Source organism: Oryctolagus cuniculus, chromosome 4 (genome assembly GCF_051225735.1).
Source record: "Oryctolagus cuniculus isolate XC-2025 breed Fujian yellow rabbit chromosome 4, ASM5122573v1, whole genome shotgun sequence".
NCBI classification, from domain to species: Eukaryota; Metazoa; Chordata; class Mammalia; order Lagomorpha; family Leporidae; genus Oryctolagus; species Oryctolagus cuniculus.
The window spans coordinates 16,126,267-16,145,365 of NC_142870.1; the positions used below are offsets into that span (position 1 = coordinate 16,126,267).

The 19,099-nt window shown below is 40.9% G+C and overlaps 1 long non-coding RNA gene across 1 annotated transcript; it reads right to left on the reverse strand.

Annotated features, from left to right (window-relative positions):
* Positions 1–2,542: 2,542 nt before the first annotated feature.
* On the reverse strand, positions 2,543–14,775 carry LOC149126919 (uncharacterized). Its single transcript, XR_016232289.1, has 3 exons — positions 13,942–14,775; positions 10,954–11,049; positions 2,543–7,659 (listed from the first exon to the last, which is right to left on the reverse strand). It is a non-coding gene; the product is annotated as an uncharacterized LOC149126919 (long non-coding RNA).
* Between the last annotated feature and the right edge of the window lie 4,324 nt (positions 14,776–19,099).

Sequence of the window (19,099 nt, forward strand, 5' to 3'; positions counted from 1 at the left end):
CTATTTTCAATTAACTTTATATACATATCTCTATGTTGAGTAGAGTTCAACAGATAGTATTTAAAAAATAAATAAATAAAACAAAAAAAATCCTGTTCCTCGACAGTCAAGACAAGGGCTGTTCAAGGTTATAGCTTCTTGAAGTGTCCATTTTACTTCTATGGATTGCCTTTTAGGTGCTCTATTAGTTATCACAAGTCAGGAAAAACATATGGTATTTGTACCTTTGGGACTGGCTTATTTCACTAAATATAATGGTTTCCAGTTTTGTCCATTTTGTTGCAAATGACCAGATTTTGTTGTTTTTTTTAAGACTATGTAGTATTCCATGATGTATATATCCCATAATTTCTATATCCAGTCCTCAGTTGACCAGCATTTGGGTTGATTCCAGTCTTAGCTATTGTGAATTGAGCTACTATAAAGATGGAGGTACAGACAACTCTTTCATATGCTGATTTCATCTCCTTTGAGTAAATCCCCAGGAGTGAGATTGATGCGTCATATGGTAGATCTATTTTCAAATTTCTGAGGTATTGCCATACTTTCTTCTACAATGGCTGCACCAGTTTACTTTCCCACCAATAGTGCATGAGGGTACCTTTTTTTTTTTACTTTTATTTAATGAATATAAATTTCCAAAGTACAGCTTATGGATTACAATGGCTTCCCCCCCATAACATCCCTCCCACCCGCAACCCTCCCCTTTCCCACTCCCTCTCCCCTTCCATTCACATCAAGATTCATTTTCGATTCTCTTTATATACAGAAGATCAGTTTTTTCAACAGATCCTCACCAACATTTGTTGTTTGTTGATTTCTGTATGAGAGCCATTCTAACTGGAGTGAGGTGAAACCTCATTGTGGTTTTGATTTGTATTTCCGTGATGGCAAGTGATCCTGAACATTTTTTCATGTGTCTTTTGGCCATTTGAATTCCCTCTCTTGAATAATACCTGTTCAAGTCCTTCACTCATTTCTTAACTAGATTGTTTGTTCTGTTGTTGTTGAGTATCTTGAGCTCTTTATAGATTATGGATATTATTCCTTTATCAGTTTTATAGTTTGTAAATATTTTCTCCCATTCTGTTGGTTGTTTCTTCACTTTTCTGAGTATTTCTTTGGCAGTACAGAAGCATTTCAGCTTAATATAATCCCATTTGGCTTTGATTGCCTGTGCTTCTCACATCTTCTCCAAGAAGTATTTGCCTATGCCAATATCTTGCAATTTTCTCAAAGTTCTCTAGTAATTTTATGATATCAGGTCATAGATTTAGGTCTTTGATCCATTCTGAATGAATTTTTCTATAAGGTGTAAGGTAGGGGTCTTGTTTCATACTTCTGTACCCAGGGATCCAGTTTTCCCAGAACCGTTTGTAGAAGAGACTGTCCTTGCTCCAGGAAATGATTTTCACACTTCTGTCAAAGATAAGTTGGTTGTAGCTGTGTGGGTTGATTTCAGGAGTTTCTATTCTGTTCCATTGTTCTATATGTCTATTTTTGTGCCAGTACCAGGCTGTTTTGATTATAACTGCCTTGCATGTCTTAAAATCTGGTAGTGTGATGCCTCCAGCTGTTTGTTGTTGTTGTTGTTGTTATTGTAGTTGTATAAGATGGTTTTAGCTATTCAGGATCTCTTGTGTTTCCATATGAATTTTATCATCATTTTTTTCTAAATCTGAGAAGAATAGCATTGGTATTTTGATTGTGATCATGTTGAATCTGTAAATTACTTTTGGTAGTATGGAAATTTTGATGATTCTAATTCTTCCAATCCATAAACATGGAAGATTTTTCCACTTTTTTATGTGTATTTTTCTTTTTCTTTGTTTAGTGTTTTAAATTTTCACTGTAGAGATTTTCAACCTCCTTGGTTAAATTTATTCCAAGGTATTAACTTTTTTTTAGCTATTGTGAATAAGATCAATCTTAGAAGTTCTTTCCCGGCCATGGCATTGTCTGTGCATGCAAAGACAAGGTCTTTCTGTGCTTGATCTTTCTGTGTTAATTTTATATCCTGCCACTTTACCAAACCCTTATAGGTTCCAATAGTTTTTTTTTGTTTTGTTTTTTTGTTTTGTTTTTGTTTTTTTTTGTTTTTTTTTGTTTTGTTTTGTTTTGTTTTTGACAGGCAGAGTGGACAGTGAGAGAGAGAGACAGAGAGAAAGGTCTTCCTTTTGCTGTTGGTTCACCCTCCAATGGACGCTGCGGCACACCAAGCTGATCCGATGGCAGGAGCCAGGTGCTTCTCCTGGTCTCCCATGCAGGTGCAAGGCCCAAGCACTTGGGCCATCCTCCACTGCACTCCCGGGCCACAGCAGAGAGCTGGCCTGGAAGAGGGGCAACTGGGACAGAATCCGGCGCCCCGACCAGGACTAGAACCTGGTGTGCAGGTGCCGCAGGCGGAGGATTAGCCTATTGAGCCACAGCACCGGCCCCAATAGTTTCTTAATGGAGTCATTTGGTACCCCTATATAGAGAATCATGTCATCTGAAAATAGGGATAGTTTGACTTCCTCCTTTCCAGTTTGTATCTCTGGGGTTTTTTTTGGTTTTTGTTTGTTTGTTTGTTTTGTTTTGTTTTGCCTAATAGCTCTGGCTAAAACTTCCAGGACTGTATTGAATAGCAGTGGTGAGAATGGGCATCTTTGTCTGGTTCCAAGAATGCTTCCAACTTTTCCCCATTCAATTTAAAAACAAAAACTTATTTTCAAAAGAATCCCATCTAAACTTTGAAGAAACATATTGAAATGAAAAATAGAGATGAGTTAAACATTTTATAATTGCTAACAAATTATATAAAATATATTTTGTATTTGCTAAAATTTTATTTTATGGGGGCAGCATTGTGGCATAGCGAGTAAAGCCAACACCTGCAACACCAGCATCCATATGGGTGCCAGCTTGAGTACCAGCTGCTCTACCTCCAATCCAGTTTCCTGCTAATGCATGTTGGAAAAGCAGCAGAAGATGGCTCAAGTATTTGGGTTCCTGCCACACATGTGGAAGACCCAAATGAAGCTCCTGGCTCCTGGCTTCAGGCTGTCCTAGTGCTGCCCATTGTTGATACCTGGAGAGTGAACCAGCAGATGTAAGATCTCTCTCTCTCTCTGTCTCTCCCTATCTCTGTAACTCTTTCAAAATAAATAAATATATCTTTTCAGGCTCACACTGTGGTGTAGCGGATAAAAGTCACCACCTGCAATGCCAGCATCTCATGTGAGTACTGGTTTGAGTCCCTGCAGCTCCACTTCTATCCAGCTCCCTGCTAATGGCTTGGGAAAAGCAGTGGAAGATGGCCCAAGTGTTTGGGCCCCTGCCACACATGAGGGATGCCTAGATGAAGAGCCTAGCTACCGGCTGCAGCCTGGCCCAACCCTGGCTATTGCAGCTATCTGGGGAGTGAACCAGCAGATGGAAGAAATCTCTCTCTCTCTTTCCATCTCTCCCTCTCTAACTCTGACTTTTGAATGAATGTATAAATATTTAAAAAATAATAATAAGTAATTAAGTCTTTAAAAGCATTTATTGTGGATCATTTGGTAATGTCACAGCTTTTTAATGTGGACCCTATTCAGTTATTATCATAAGGTTATTAATAACTTGAGATTTGTTGTTCATGCTTATTTACCCTTATTTAATTGTATTATATAATCCAGATAATTTGTAGAGTTACAAAGAAAAGCTAATGAAATATTTTACCTTATATTCAGTCTTTTTATTTACCCTCTTATAAAGCTTCATTGTTTTTCATTAATTTCTCACATATTATATATTATCATATACTCCATAGACCATATATAAATAAAATGTTATATAAATACATTTAAATAATATAATCCAGTATATTTAAATATATAATACTGCCATCCCTTCATTTTGCTTATAATAGTTCACTATATTGGTTAGCCATTCAAGATTAGTAGATACATAATCCTGAGGTTACACCCTAATTAATTTAATGGAACAGAATTTTTTAAATGTTTTCCAAAAGGAGTTTATTCTAAATAATACTGGTAATGTTGCCATAAGACATGAAGTGTCTTGATATAAAATAAAAGATTATTTTGTAATTTACAAGTTCCATAGGTAAAGAGTACTTAAAATGAAACCCTTTTGTGAAATTGCATGTAAAATGCCATTTATGGAATCATAAATTGTCTTTTTCAAAAGATTTATTTACTTATTTGAAAGGCAGAGTTACAGAGAGAGAGAGAGAATCAGAGAGAGACAGAGAGTGATCTTCCATCCAGAGGTTCACTCTCCAAGTGACTACAATGGCCAGGACTTAGCTAAGCTGAAGCCACGAGCCTGGAATTCCATCTGGGTCTCTCACATAAGTCTCAGAGGGCCAAGTAATTGTGTAATTTTCCTCTGCTTTCCCAGATTCATTAGCAGGGAGCTGAATTCAAACAGAGCATACAGGACTCAATCCAGCATCAAAGCGGGATGCAGTGCCACAGGTGGCAACTTAACCAGTTGCATCAAGAGCTGGACCCTATAAATGAATTCTTGAACTCAAAAGTACAGTTGCAAAGACTTCCTTGAGCACTTCAATCATTATAACTGATTGACATACTTATGATGTGTTAGATGTGAAAATTTGCAGTGTGTGGGAGGCTTTGAAAATGCAATCCCACCTTATTGTAAATTGCAACACACATAAAACATATAAGGTAATAATATACTGTGTCAAAATTAACTCTAATAACATTAATATCACATCTAATTTTTAAAAATTAAAAAATTAAATATTCTAGTAACCCTAGTATATGGGCCAAAATTTCTATAAAGGTGGGATTGTTTGTACAAAGAAGGTATATATTGTAAACATTTGTAATACTGCAAAAGGCTGCTGCTAGAAAATAATTGTATTAATATACAAAGACATAGAAGAGAATTGATCTAGTCAGACAGAAGAATGTTAGATATACAGGCTTAATAAACACATCTTCGGTGAGATTCAGGAAAGGATATGTAGCAGGATATTAAAATGAAACCCCTCGTGTTCCACATTTTCACCTGAGATCCTGAATGAGAGTCTCTATCATTTACCCTCATAATCATAAAGTGACATTTACAAAAGATTTGCAAAGGTGTGACTTCACACCAGTTTTAACAGCTTTCACTGGTCACCCTCCTATAGATTGTATCAGAGAAATCTAAAAGGAGATTAAAAGAATACCTTTGAGCAGAAAGCATTTCATTATTGAAGGTTAGTTCTCTGGGATTCATTCCCAGAAATGGAATTATTAGTTCAAAGGGAAAAGAAATTTTAAAAGTTGACTCTCATGAGGAGGATAAAAGGTTGGAGACTGAGGAATGCTTTAGATATTCTGTGCTGTGGCATTTCCCCTCCCACCTATAGTGAAGAGAAGATGGTTTGAAAGGAACCAGTTAGAGGACATGTGTCCCTTAAACTTAAGGATACCAGCTTCATTGACAGAAAGTCCAAACAGGAGAGACTACCAGTAGCAGCCTGATGGGTGGCAGTCCAAAAAGCAGGCTCTTATTGATAGTTGGCACATTGGTAGTCAGTGGTATGTCTAGAGTCTAGTAGAAGAAGAGTGAATAAACAATCTAGATACGGGCTGACAAATCTAGGCTCTGAATGGGAACAAGAAAGAGCCAGCTGGAAGAGGAACCTCTTTGCCAGAAACCTGGAATTGGAGGACCTTAGGAAAGGACTTCCAAGGAAGCTGCAAGTGTCCTATAAGACAAAGAAGCAGCTAGGGACACCTTCTCTCCCTACCCCACAGCTGTTGCAGAGAAACAAGTCCCACTCTCCCACTCACCCACACCCTCCACCACTGGAGAAACCAGAGGCTGCAGGGGCTGGGGTAGAAGAGTAAAAGAGCAAGGTAAGGAAATACAGATGCTCCATGGCTTTCAATAGGGCTCATCCCAATATGTTCCATTATAACATGAAAATGATGTATGTCGAAAATGCATTGAATGACCCTAACCTTCCAAACATCCCAGCTCACCAACACAGCAGACTGTAAGGAGTCGGCTAATTCCCCTCATGATCACTGGGCACCTCAGCCTACTGTGGCTGCCCAGTGTTGCTAGAGTGAGTGTCCCACACATATCACTACTTGGGAGAAGGTCAAAAATCATAATTTGAAGTGTTGCATATCTATCATTTTTGCATCATTGTAAAGTAAAAAAAAAAAAATCACTAAATATACCATCTTAACTAGTGATGAAAAGGGCAGTCTCAATGCCCAGCCCATAAAAGGAGTCACAGACCTGGAATAATTCCTTACTAAGAGGTGAAGAGCCTAAATAGCTTGTGCCAGGCTTGCTACATTGTGTGAGGTAACTTCCAGTTTTAACCTATTTACGCTCCTTTGTTTATCTGAAGTGTGTAGGTCAATGGCATTCTGGCACACCCCCAGGTTTCAGTATCAGACTCCACAGTGTGAATGAAGGTCAGGGTCTTCTGCCACAGCACAACAGGGAGACATGCAGGTCTCATGCCCTACGTCAGCTACTAAGAGGACCCATTAGCCATGTGGGACTTAACTACTAGATTGGGTGTTATCCTGTTTATTCTCCATGTGGGTAAAATAGTCATTTCACTCAGTGCTTGCCTGTGCTGTATTTTCCTTGGAAGTTCCAATGCCAAGATATAGGGAGCAGACTTCTATCCCTGGTAGTTGAGATTGTGATGATCATTGCTATCCACAATGTAGTGGGAGCCCTGGCATTTGTAACTGGTAAACAGTGTTCTGCCCGGTAGTAGGCTACAGACTAGGGTAATTCAACTGGAGTAGGGAAGGTGTTTCAACTTAAATGAGCAATTGTGTTTTAGACTTGAGTGGACTTTTTAAAAACATACATCTATTTAGTTAAAAGGTATAGTTACAGAGAGAGAGAAGCAGAGATTGGATTAAGATGGCAGAGTAGGGAGGGAGCTTGCTGCCTGAGTCTAGGAGAAGATAATTTGAAAATGTGGAAAGAGTGCAGTCTCAGAGATGAGTTAGCACAAAAATAGTAGAGGAAATTCTACATGAATTGGAGGAACACAGTGGACCTATGTGGAGGGCAAAGATGCATACAACTTAGGACCCCAGCAGCCAAGAGCCTTCATACCAGTGTTGGAGAGTGAGGTGAGACCAGACTGCAGCATCCCAAGCCACTGGCAAAAAAAGCTGCAGGAAGAGTCTAGAGGGAATTCAGCTTGGAGCCCCATGGGGGATAGTGTACCCACCAATCATCCTGCAAAGGCATCCTGTAACAAGCTGACAGAGAGCAGGTGCCATTTTGGACATACCTAACAGCTGTGCCAGCTCATATCTGCACCCAGCAACCAGCCAAGTAGAGAAGAGATAGGGGCTGGGTGCTCTTGAATGTGGGAGGCTTGTGTGCCGGGACTGTGAAAACACTGAGGCTTCATGGGAGGACTCAGGGTGTCGCTGGGACATTGGGCAGTCACTGTGGAAGGCTCCATATAATCAGGGCTCCCCAGATACCTGGCGAAGGACATTGCTGGGAATCCGAGCTTACACTGAGTACTGCACAGATCCTTTGCGTGGTCCTTGTCACAGAGCAAATGAATAATATACTCTCTGGAGTTAGCACCCAGACATTGGTGTCCTTCAAGGAGAGGAGCTCCGCTTAGTCAATGCCAATAGACAAGAAGAAACCTTCGCTCTGATTTAAAACAAAAACAAAAACAAACAGGTTTACCATGCCATGCCTGGGTGTGTCACCTCAGATAAGCCTTTCACCCTGGAGCACTGAACAGAGCTCCCTGGCCACTCTTCTGTGTTTCTGTGTGCAGCACATTTTTAAGCATCTTCTGCAGGGCTGGATGGGTGGTGATAAATTCTTTCAGTCTCTATTTGTCATGGAAGGTCTTTATTTCACCTTCTTTCATAAATGAGAGCTTTGCAGGATATTCTTTTTCTCTTAAGACTTGGACTATATCTCACCATTCTCTCCTAGCCTGTAGGGTTTTTAATGAGAAGTCTGCTGTGAGTCTAATTAGAGATCCTCTGATAGTAATCTGGTGTTTTTCTCTCTCTTTGTGTTTTACTGTGGAGGGTTTGATTACAATTTGTTGTGGTGAAACTCTTTTCTGATCATGTCTGTTGGGAGTTCTGTGTGCTTCCTGTACTTGGACCTCCCTTTCTCCAAATTGGGGAAGTTTTATTATTTCACAAAAAGGCCTTCTAACTTTTCTCTCTTTCCACACCTTCAAGAGCTCCTAGAACCATTATGTTGGATCATTTGATAGTATCCTATAGATTCCTATCAGTGTTTTATAGTTTTCTAATTTCTTTTTGTGTTTGGTCTGTCTACTTTCCTGTGCTTTGTCTTGTAAGCTTCTCAAAGCCAAAATTAACAAATGGGATTACACCAAATTGAGAAGCCAAAGAAACACTCAGGAGGGGCCGGCACCATGGCTCACTTGGTTAATCCTATGCCTGCAGCACTGGCATCCCATATGGGTGCCGGGTTCTAGTCCCGGCTGTTCCTCTTCCAGTCCAGCTATTTGCTGTGGCCCAGGAGGGCAGTGGAGGATGGCCCAACTCCTTGGGCCCCTGCACCCGCATGGGAGACCAGGAAGAAGCCCCTGACTTCTGGCTTTGGATGGGAACAGTGCCGGCTGTAGTGGCCATTTGGGGAGTGAACCAACTGAAGGAAGACTCTCTCTCTCTCTCTCTCTCTCTCTTTCTCTCTCTCTTTCTCTCTCTGTCTATAACTCTACCTGTCAAATAAAAAAAAAAAAAAAAAGAAACAGGAAAGTGAAGAGGCAACCAACAGAATGCAACTATGCAACTGATAAAGGATTAATAACCAGAATCTACAAAGAGATCAAGAAACTCCACAACATCAAAATAAACAACCCACTTAAGAGATGGGCCAAGGACCTCAATAGACACTTTTCAAAAGAGGAAATCCAAATGGCCAACAGACACATGAACAAATGCTCAGGATCACTAGCCATCAGGGAAATGCAAATCAAAACCATAATGAGGTTTCACCTCACCCCAGTTAGAATGGCTTATATACAGAAATCAACTAACAACAGATGTTGGCGAGCATGTGGGGAAAAAGGGACACTAACCCACTGTTGGTGGGAATGCAAACTGGTAAGACCACTATGGAAGTCAGTCTGGAGATTCCTCAGAAACCTGAATATAACCCTACCATTCAACCCAGCCATCCCACTCCTTGGAATTTACCCAAAGGAAATGGAATCAGCAAATAAAAGAGTTATCTCATCCCCATGTTTATTGAAGCTTAATTCACAATAGCTAAGACATGAATCAACCTAAATTGTGGGGAGCAACTCAGACTAGACTAAGTTACTGGAATTAAGACTTATTCTATGCATCTGCTTTCCCACAATATGGCGCTGGGAGAGGAGTAAAGAACTTTTACACAGCTGCCTCCAGTTCGACCAATAACCTGCAGGAGCTGATCCTGCTCCTGATTGGAGGAGAGCAGCGTACTTGGCGTGTGGGTAGCAGAGTTGGGATTGGTGGAAGAGGACTATAAAGGAGGAGAGAGACAACATGCACCAGGAACATCTAAGGGGAACATCCGGATAACATCTGAGCAGCCCCCGAGAGAGCCGGCCGGCGGTGTGCTGCTCCCCCGCGGAAGTGGGGAAAGTGGCAGGGGGCACCGCCCTTCCACGGAGGTGGAAGGACGGCAGCCAACCCGGGAAGAACCAGCAGCAAACCCGGGAAGGGCCGAGCAGACAAAAGAACAGCGCAGGGTCCTGTGTCGTTCCTCCGTGAAGAGGGGGAGTGACACTAAATGTCCATCAGCTGAAGACTAGATAAAGAAATTATGGCATATATACACTATGGAATACTACACAGTGGTAAAAAGAAAAAGAAAAAGAAAAAAAATCCAGTAATCTGCAGCAAAATGGATAAATCTGGAAAACTTGATGCTTAATAGACAAATACCATATATTCTCCCTGACCTGTGATAACTAAAAAAGCACTTAAAAGGAAATCTGTAGAAGTGAAATTGACACTTTTGAGAAGCAATGACTTGAATAGCCCTTGTCCTGACTCTCAAGGAACTGTTTTTTATTTGTTTTTTCTTAATAGATAATGGGAATGGGAATGGGAATGGGAATGGGAATGGGAATGGGAATGGGAATGGGAGAGGGAGAGGGAGAGGGAGGAGGTGGGGTGGGAATGGGTGTGGAAAGGCGGGTATGATGGGAAAAATCACTATATTCCTAAAATTATATTTATGAAATTTGTACTCATTAAATAAAGGGTTTATTTGGGGAAAGAGAGAGAGAGATCTTCCATCCACTGGTTCACTCCCCAAATGGCCTTAATGGCTAGGGCTGTGTCAGGCTGAAGCCAGAAGTAAGCAACTTCTTCTGGTCTCCCACATGGATTCAGGGGCCCAGGTACTTGAAAATCTTCTGCTGCTTCCCTAGGTGCATTAGCAGGGAATTGGATTAGAAGTAGAGCAGCCAGGAATCCAACCAGTGCCCATATGGGATTCTGGCACTACAGGTCATGGCTTAACGTTCTATGCCACAATGCCATCCCCAAGTGGGTATTTTTAATACCAAAGTTACCAGAGCAGTTTAGAGATCTGCCTGTGATTTCTTCCAGGGTGGGGGGAAACATACACACACACATTGTTTTTTTGTTTGTTTGTTTGTTTGTTTGTTAAAGAAAGCAGTGATGAGTAAGGATAAAGCTGTTTTCTCCTTGTACCATGTCACACTACTGTATGCCATAAATTAGAGAACAGATTATTGGGATACTGGAGTCAGCTAGCAAGTGCCAGTCACATACATCTCCCAATTCCAAGTTAGTGGAGTCATGTAGGGGATCTGACATCAGCCACATGGAATATTTACACCATGTAAATGGATAAGGTTATGAATCAGATTTTTCTTCCTTTCTAAGAACTGGTTGTTAAACACCATTCAACACAGCGCTGAACAGAGCCACTCACCTGAAGTTCAGATGACCTGTAGGGAAGTTTTCAGCTGAACCAAGGAGTGGAACTGGGAACCAATATGAAAGAACTTGGCACCTCCAAGATTCAAGACTAAGAGAGGAAACAAGAACCTGAACATTAACCAAAGCATAAGAATATTATAAAAGCCTCCTCGCCTATGGACATGCCATTTGGACTAAAGAACAATAAAAAAAAAAATTATCCTAAATGTTAATGAAGAAAACAGGACAGCAAGACCAGAACAGTCTGGGGACCAACATTCCAGACCTAGTGGACCCTAGATTGACCAGTTCTTATGAGCATGCTGCCTTACTGCCCGACATGGGCCCAGCAAAGCACCACCATGAGATGTCAGGAATATCCACGGAAGTCTGCAAGGAGGCTGCCAACATGTGTCTGTAGTCCTCTTACTGTTCAGAGAAGTCCAGGGCCAACAGTGTTGGAATATTTTGAGACTCTTTCTCTGAGATTTGTAACTTTTGCCAAACCACATATTTTTCCCTTAGTCCTTGGCAATATAAACAAATAACAATAAAAGAGAGTTGTGAAGCTTGCCTCAAAGGCAGCAGGAGGAAATGTAAGGAAAATATATGCCTAGGAGGAGCCTGGGGAGATGGCTGGGCAGAATATAAACAACTACAGCTGAAACAGAAAGAGGGCTGCATATCTGAGGGATGGGGGAGCTAGCTCTCTTGAAGATTAGCCAGCAGGAAAGCTTCAGGATGACATCAGTATCATTTACAAGGATGGATTTTCTGAGAAAATATACCCTCCTGCATCAGGCGTCTCAGCAATGTGTGGATTGGCTACAGATTCCTTTCTCTGAGCCTGTACACTTTATCTTATTAATCATGATTTGGTGTGGAATTATAAGCTCCATTAGCATGATTAAAGTGTCTCCGAAAAGACCAAAAGTGTGGTTTCCTTGGCAATAATATCACTTGAAGATAACAACCATATTTGTCCGGAGTGACTAAGCAGGCCTTTGCTTGTGCATAAATAAGTCGCGGGATAATTGATCTTTCAGGGATGCTAATGATTCTGTCAGAATCATTGTCAGTTTCCAAACAAAAACAAACCATCCAACTTAGATCCTATTTCCCATTGATGTTTTTCCCTCAACCATGATCATTATAGAACTTCAGTGTTGAAAGGGGATCTAATTTAACCTGTCCATTTTATAAGTAACCCCGTACTCAGAGACACTAAGTGATTTATCCCAGATTATACAGTTCAGAAGAATTCCACTGATCTAAGTACCAAACATTTAGCCCTCGGTAATTTCAAAAGGTGATAGAATTGGGAGGCATTGCACGTTGAAAACACTGCATTCTATTTTTCTATCCCTGTACTAGTGCAACTACTCTTTGTAATACTCAACAAAGCAAGTCTATTGAGGCACAAATAGTAGCTGAATGCTTATGTGATTTCATGTGTGACAGAAAAGGCCACAGGCTGTTAGTATCACCAGTCACGTGCCACACTGCGTGGAAGCCCACAGGAACTATTCACTTCTGTGATCTCAGTTCTCCTATATACCAAAATCCTCAAGATAATGTGATCCTGGGAAATTCACATAACTTTTATGAGTCTTGGTTTTAGTAACTTTTTTTACATATTGGAAAATAGACCTTTAAGCTACTTCCCAGTGATAAATGTAATGGGAATGAAACTCAGGTGTACAACTATTCATCTATTTAGGGATGTCTATCAAAATCCAGCACAAGCAGCCAAATAAATCAGTTTTCTTTCCCAGGACATGGAGGGAGCTATCCATATCCCTTCCTTCCTCAGCTGGAAAGAAATAGGGGAGTGAGGGGAAATAGCCAAATTTCTATATCAAACCAGGAATAACTTGGCATTATATTATATGATCTACCATCAAATTCCAAAACTCAGTACCAATATTGTTATCAGAGCATCTCTCAGAACTCAAAAAATTAAAATAGATTTTTAAAGTATTATTCATAAGGTGTTTAGTTTCTTATTTTATTTCTTTTCATTTTATTTGAAAGGCAGGTAGATAGAGATAGATTGTTTTCTACCTGCCGGCTTACTCCTCAAATGCCCACAACAGACAAGGCTAAGCCAGGCCAAAACCAGGAATCAAGAATTCCATCCAGGTCTCTCAAGTGAGTGGCAAGAACCCAAGTACTTGAGTCATTAAACGCTGCCTCCTAGGGTGTGCGTTAGGCAGGAAGCTGGATCCGGAGCAGAGGCTCCCACACTCTAATGAGGCACTCCAATATGCGATGCAGGAGTCTCAAAGGGCAGTTTTAACCTCTGTACTACATGCCTGCCTAGGAGGGTAAACTTTAAAAGAAAGTTGGAAGGAAAACGTCAACCGCAGCAAACCCTTGAGAGGTAAGGCTTGAGATGGATCTTTGGGCACCTAGAGAACATCAAAATAGTCTTAGGAGGCTATCATATAAGAGACCAAGAAAGAAGACTTTGAAAGAGGAGATAAAATGGTGTGCTTTCCCACGACTCTAACCCTGCTGGGTTACATTCCCTCACGCATGCCATAATTTGTGCTTTTCTTCTGGTCTCCACCCCTCTTCGTGCAGTTTCCTCTGAAAGGGATACTTTATGTAAGCAGCATGTTCTCCTGTCTTTTGATAATAGTGTTTATCTGTAAACCACTCCACTCGTGATGGGCTCTTGTGGTGGACTCTTACAGAACACACAATTATCCACTCTGGCTGCCGTGAATGCCACGTTAATTTCTGACTTTCTGAGGTGGGAATTAAATGGTGCTCCACGTTCTCAGGAGTTTACCTGACAATGCCACATGATTGATTCCCTGACAATCATAGAATTTTAAATCATGTCTGGATCTTTGATTAATAGCCCACAGAACGTCCCTCAGAAACAGTCGTTTTTATGATACGTGGAAAGACACTGTGAACCACCTGGCCAACATTCATCAGTGCTCACAGACCAAAGGGCAGGCAGCTTCCCAATGGAGAGTCTCACTCCTACCTGCTGTCTGAGACCAAGTCTGCATTACTGACGACTGAGAGAGAAAAGTCCCCACCAGGCTGCTGAGAAAGTTGTCAGGGCAAACTGCCGTCCAGGACAGCATTGCAATTCCGCTTTGCTGGAGGCAACTGATTTTCTGTTTAAAGGTGAGTCATCTCCTGGTTGCTGCAAGCAGCTTTTTCTCCTCACATCCAGCTTTCACACATTTGCAGAAAACATTATTAAGGACTTCTCCCCCTCTTTTTCTCAGTCTATTAGGAGACGACTCCTGAATACAGAGCTGAAAGGCGGGGAAAGATGGCTTCCTGGCCCTCAAAACCCTCCTAGAACTTTTCAAGACACTCTCGCTCTCAGCAGACCCATACTCTCCCACCTGGCTTTCCTGATGGATCAACCTGGCTAAGTGATAGTTCTCACTTATTAACTCAAACACTGATCTGAGTGTTGCTCTACAAGGATTGTGCAGATTGAATGAAAGTCCCTACTGAGTTGGTTTAATTAAAGGAGCTTAGCAGGGAAAACCTGGGTGGGCCTAGTTTAACCAGTTGGAAAGCCTTTTAAAGCAGGGCTGATGTGGAAGAAATTCCACCTGCGCACAACGTGTTGGCTGGGACCATGAAGATCTTCCCACCCTGCTGATCCTACTTCCCTGGCTGAAGACGACCACTCTCACACTGCATCCTTCCCATGCCTGTCTGGGGGCTTCCTGCTATGGAACTTCCTCACCCGCTTCCTTTACTTAAATTTTACTTCAATGCTACAGTGATGATGTTCCTTGAAGCAAACACTGGGACCTATGGCCTAACAATAGAATTTTTTTTATCATTCTGTGAGCATATTTAAATGAAGTCTCCCATGAGACTAGAAATATTAAATTCTGTTAAACTATGCATATGATTGAAAGGAGTAAAGTTGCTTAGAAATTTACATATCCAGCATAATCCAAGGCATATGACCATCCCACCTACATCCAAACCAGTTATCTTCTTATTGGAAATGAATAGCATCACATTTATGCTAAGGTGTCAGATGTCCAGTTATTGGGTGTTTATGTTGTACAGCCATATCCCTGAAGTGTAATGCATCTCTGATGTATTTTTATTTCTGCAGAATTCTTCCAAAGTCATTACTTCATAGATTACTAGTTCTGCAAGCATGGTTCCCTGACAAGCAGTGTGAGCATCATTCGGGAATTTGTTAGAAACAGAACTGTAAATTCTCATGCCCCTCCCACTCCTGCTAAATCAAAACCTCTGCAGGGGAGGGAGTCTCTGAAATGTATATTTTCATAACCTCCCCTCATGGTGTTTGATGTCATTGAAACTTTGAGAACCACTTCCTTAATCCAAGAGAAAGCAGCACAGTACTGGTTGTACGTGAGCTGTTGTTGAAAGTAAAGTTGCAAGGTATTGTTAGTTAAGTTATATGTATACAAACTTACTGGAAATTGTCTATAAAAACAAGCACCAAAATGTAATGAGTTAGGAGAGTACCAGCATTTACTACTTTGCCTTCATCCCTCTCCACATTCATGCTGCTACACAGGAGGAGTTCATGGGCCATGGTCCATTTACGTCATTAGAGCATGCAGAGAGAACAACAGGACCACGTTTCAGTTTTTCAGAAGTTCCTTTTCTCTGTTACCAGCACCCCTACGCCACTATTCGTCATTCCCAGAATGGACAAAAACCTCTATGTTTCTGGAATAAAGGAAGAAAATATGCAAAGCAATGGCTATGGCTAGGACATGACTTGTCTTCCAAAAGTGTATTGGAAACTGATGTGGCACAACCTTTAAAAGACAGGAAGCAGAGGAAGGTAATTAGGTCACCTGGCTCCACTCTTATGCACATAAAGGAGTGCTGGTTCTGAGGAATCTGTTGGGTCCCAAAGGAGTATGTGAGTTCTCGTGAGAGTGGGTTATGATAAAGCAAAGGGACCCCACCTACTCACCCCTTTTTGCACGTGGCCATTTCCCTTTCTGCTTTACTATGTTGTGATGTAGCCAGAGGGCCCCAGCAAAGACACTGATGGCATTCTCTCAGAACCTTACAGAACCTTGAGCTAAATAAACATTTTTATAAGTTACCTAAACCCAAGTATTTTGGTACATTGACACAAAGTGGGCAAATACAGCAATTTAAACCATTGGAGTTTAAGTCATAAAACAATTTAAGAGGGCTTTAGATAATCTTACTACACAGCTAAAAAGCAAAACAAAGAGTGTAGAAAGGGGAGGTAATGGAGGGGCCAGGGAGAGAAGAAGAGAAGTGAAAGAGTAAGAAAGACAGATCTTAACCCTGTGTGGTCACAGTCAGCCTCCTGTTAGAGCAGTCAGCCCACAGGGTGCAAACCACACCCAGCAACGGCCGGTGAGCTTCAGCCTGTCTCCCAGGCAAAGGTCTGAACATGCTAGGACGATGCAGAAAACTGGAATAACAAGGCTCAAATCAGGAAAGTCTGTGAGAGTGTGTTGACCTCAGAATCATGACCTCCTACTGGAGAGTCTCAGAAGATGATAACAGGAATTTGACTTCCTTCCTTGAATTCATGTTCTTTCTAGATGCCCCAGGCTGTCTGGAATTTTTAAGTTGTCTAGTACTGATTTTTTTGACCCAACAGACTTGGCAACATTCTTTTCAAAGTAAAAGATCAAATACCATGAGTCATGTTCTCACTTATGTGTGGAAGCTGAGAGTTGATCTCATAGAAATACAAAGTAGAATAGTGGTTACCAGAGGCTAAGAGCAGGTGGGGAGGGGTGAGGCAGGGATGATTAACAGGTACAGGGATGCAGGTGGGTAAGACGGATGACTTCTAATGTTGTATAAAGCAGGAATTACAGTTAGCAATGAATTATATATTTCCAAATAGTCTACAGACAGAATTTTGAATGCTCCTAACACAAAGAAATGTGTTTAAGGTGGTAGATACACCAGTTACCTTGATCTGGTCATTACACATTGTATTCATTTATTGAAATATCATACTGTACCCCATAAAAATGTACAATCATATGTCAGTTAAGTTATTTAACTATATATATGTATATTAAAATCCTACAAGTGTCCTTGAGCTCTTTCTCTCCTTTCCTCCCCTCTGTTCCTTTCTTATTTTGGTTCCATTTCTTCTCTTCTCAACTCCACTCTTCTTATCTCCCCTTTCATTCACAGACCCTTAGGGCAGCCATCATCGGGGTTTTCACACTTTGTGGACTTTCCTCTGGGTTGAGCAAGATGCATACTCACCTCTCATTCTCTTCTTTGAACTGTTTCATAAACTGCTCTTGAGCAATATCATTGCTCATTTTTTTTCTCTGCATTTAGAAAAGCAGTGAGGGAAGGGCCACTGGAATAAGAATTGGAACACCTACTTCCCCGCTCTGCACTGCCCTAAACAGCAAAGAGAAACACTTAATTTTTCAGCCATTAATCCCCCATCTATAAAATAAATGAGCTAGGCTACATTTCCAGCAAGGTTCCTTCCACATATAGAATTCTGTGATTCTCAGTAGGAAAAGATCCATATCTAAACTCACATTACTCAAGGGGAAGGAATTAACTTTGTTTGGAGCACCAGGAAAAATTCTCCTATCTTATGAAAGAAAATAATGTAAAATGCTCATCACAAGCATTCATGCAGAACAACTGCAACTAAAAATATTTTCTGCCTTATTCTCTTCTGCCTTACTTTCTTGCTCACTTGTAATATATTAATATCTTAATTTCTATACTGCTTGTTGTTTATTTACACACTTTTTTTCTCCATCCTGGCTTGCAAAATTGGAAGGCAGCCCAGTTCACGTTCAAAGCTTGCCTTCTCCATCGTGCTAGAATCCTTTGTTTTTGCTGCTTGGAGCCATCACCTAATGCAGTTCACTGTCTTCACTTCGTGCTCTACTTCTTCCATCTGCATGGCGTGACCTCTATTTTAATCATCTCTCCCCACTGGTTCCCATGTGCACTTCACACGAGCAAAGCAGTTTTTATTTGTCTTTGCATTTCTGAACTTGGACAGCACCTGACACAAGGATGTAGCTAATAACTAATGATCAAATTAATTAATTTAAAAAATTATGCTACCCAGCTATGGAAACACATAAAAGAAATTTAAATGCATTTTGCTAAGCAAAAGAAATTCTGTCTGAAAATACTGTTTATCATATGATTCCACCTGTATAATGTTTCTAAAAAGATAAAAGTCTACAGACAGGAAAATCTGTGGTTCCAAGGACATGAGGATTTTTAAGGTTGTAAAACAATTCTGTATAATAGTCTGTAGTAGATCCATGTCATTATACCCTGGTAGAACTGTACAACACAAAGAACCCTGATGTGAACTGTGATTTTTTTTAAGATTTATTTATTTACTTGAAAGTCAGAGTTACACAGAGAGAGAAGGAAACACACACTCACACACACACACACACACAGAGAGAGAGAGAGAGGTCTTCCATCCACTGGTTCACTCCCCGGTTGGCTGCAATGTCTGAAGTTGTGCCAATCCAAAGCCAGGAGCCAGAAGATTCCTCTGGGCCTCCCAAATGAGTGCAGGGGCCCAAGGACTTGGGTCATCCTCCACTGTTTTCCCAGGCCAGAGCAGAGAGCTAGATTGGAAGTGGAGCAGCCAGGACTCGAACCAATGCCATATGGGATGTCGGCACTGCAGGCGGCGGCTTTACCCACTACACCACAGTGCCAGCCCCGTGAGTTTTAGTTCATAACCATATATCAATGTTTTCTCATCAGTTGTGACAAGTATAGCACAATAGACAAAATTTAATAACAGGGCAAATGGGGGCAAAAGGAGAAGGTGATTGGGAACTCTGTATTATACAATCAATTTTCTGTAAACTTAAAACTGCTCTAGCAAATAAGATGCATTAATTTTTTTTAAAGGTGAGTAAGTGCCAGTCAGACCTGTGAAGACATTTGGTTTTATCCAAGTAGCAGAAGTAAAGAACAACTAGTTAGGATTACCCACTTCATGCTGGCATTAGTGCATTTCCAGGGCCTCCTATTCCCCACCTAAGAGGTTTGCCTAGAGCTGATTTGCTTTTCTTTCACGTCTTACTTGGCTTTCAGTTGGTTTCTTATCAAGTAGCTTTTATCCTTTTCCCATAGCTTTTTCTGCAACCTGGACATTGTCTACATCATTT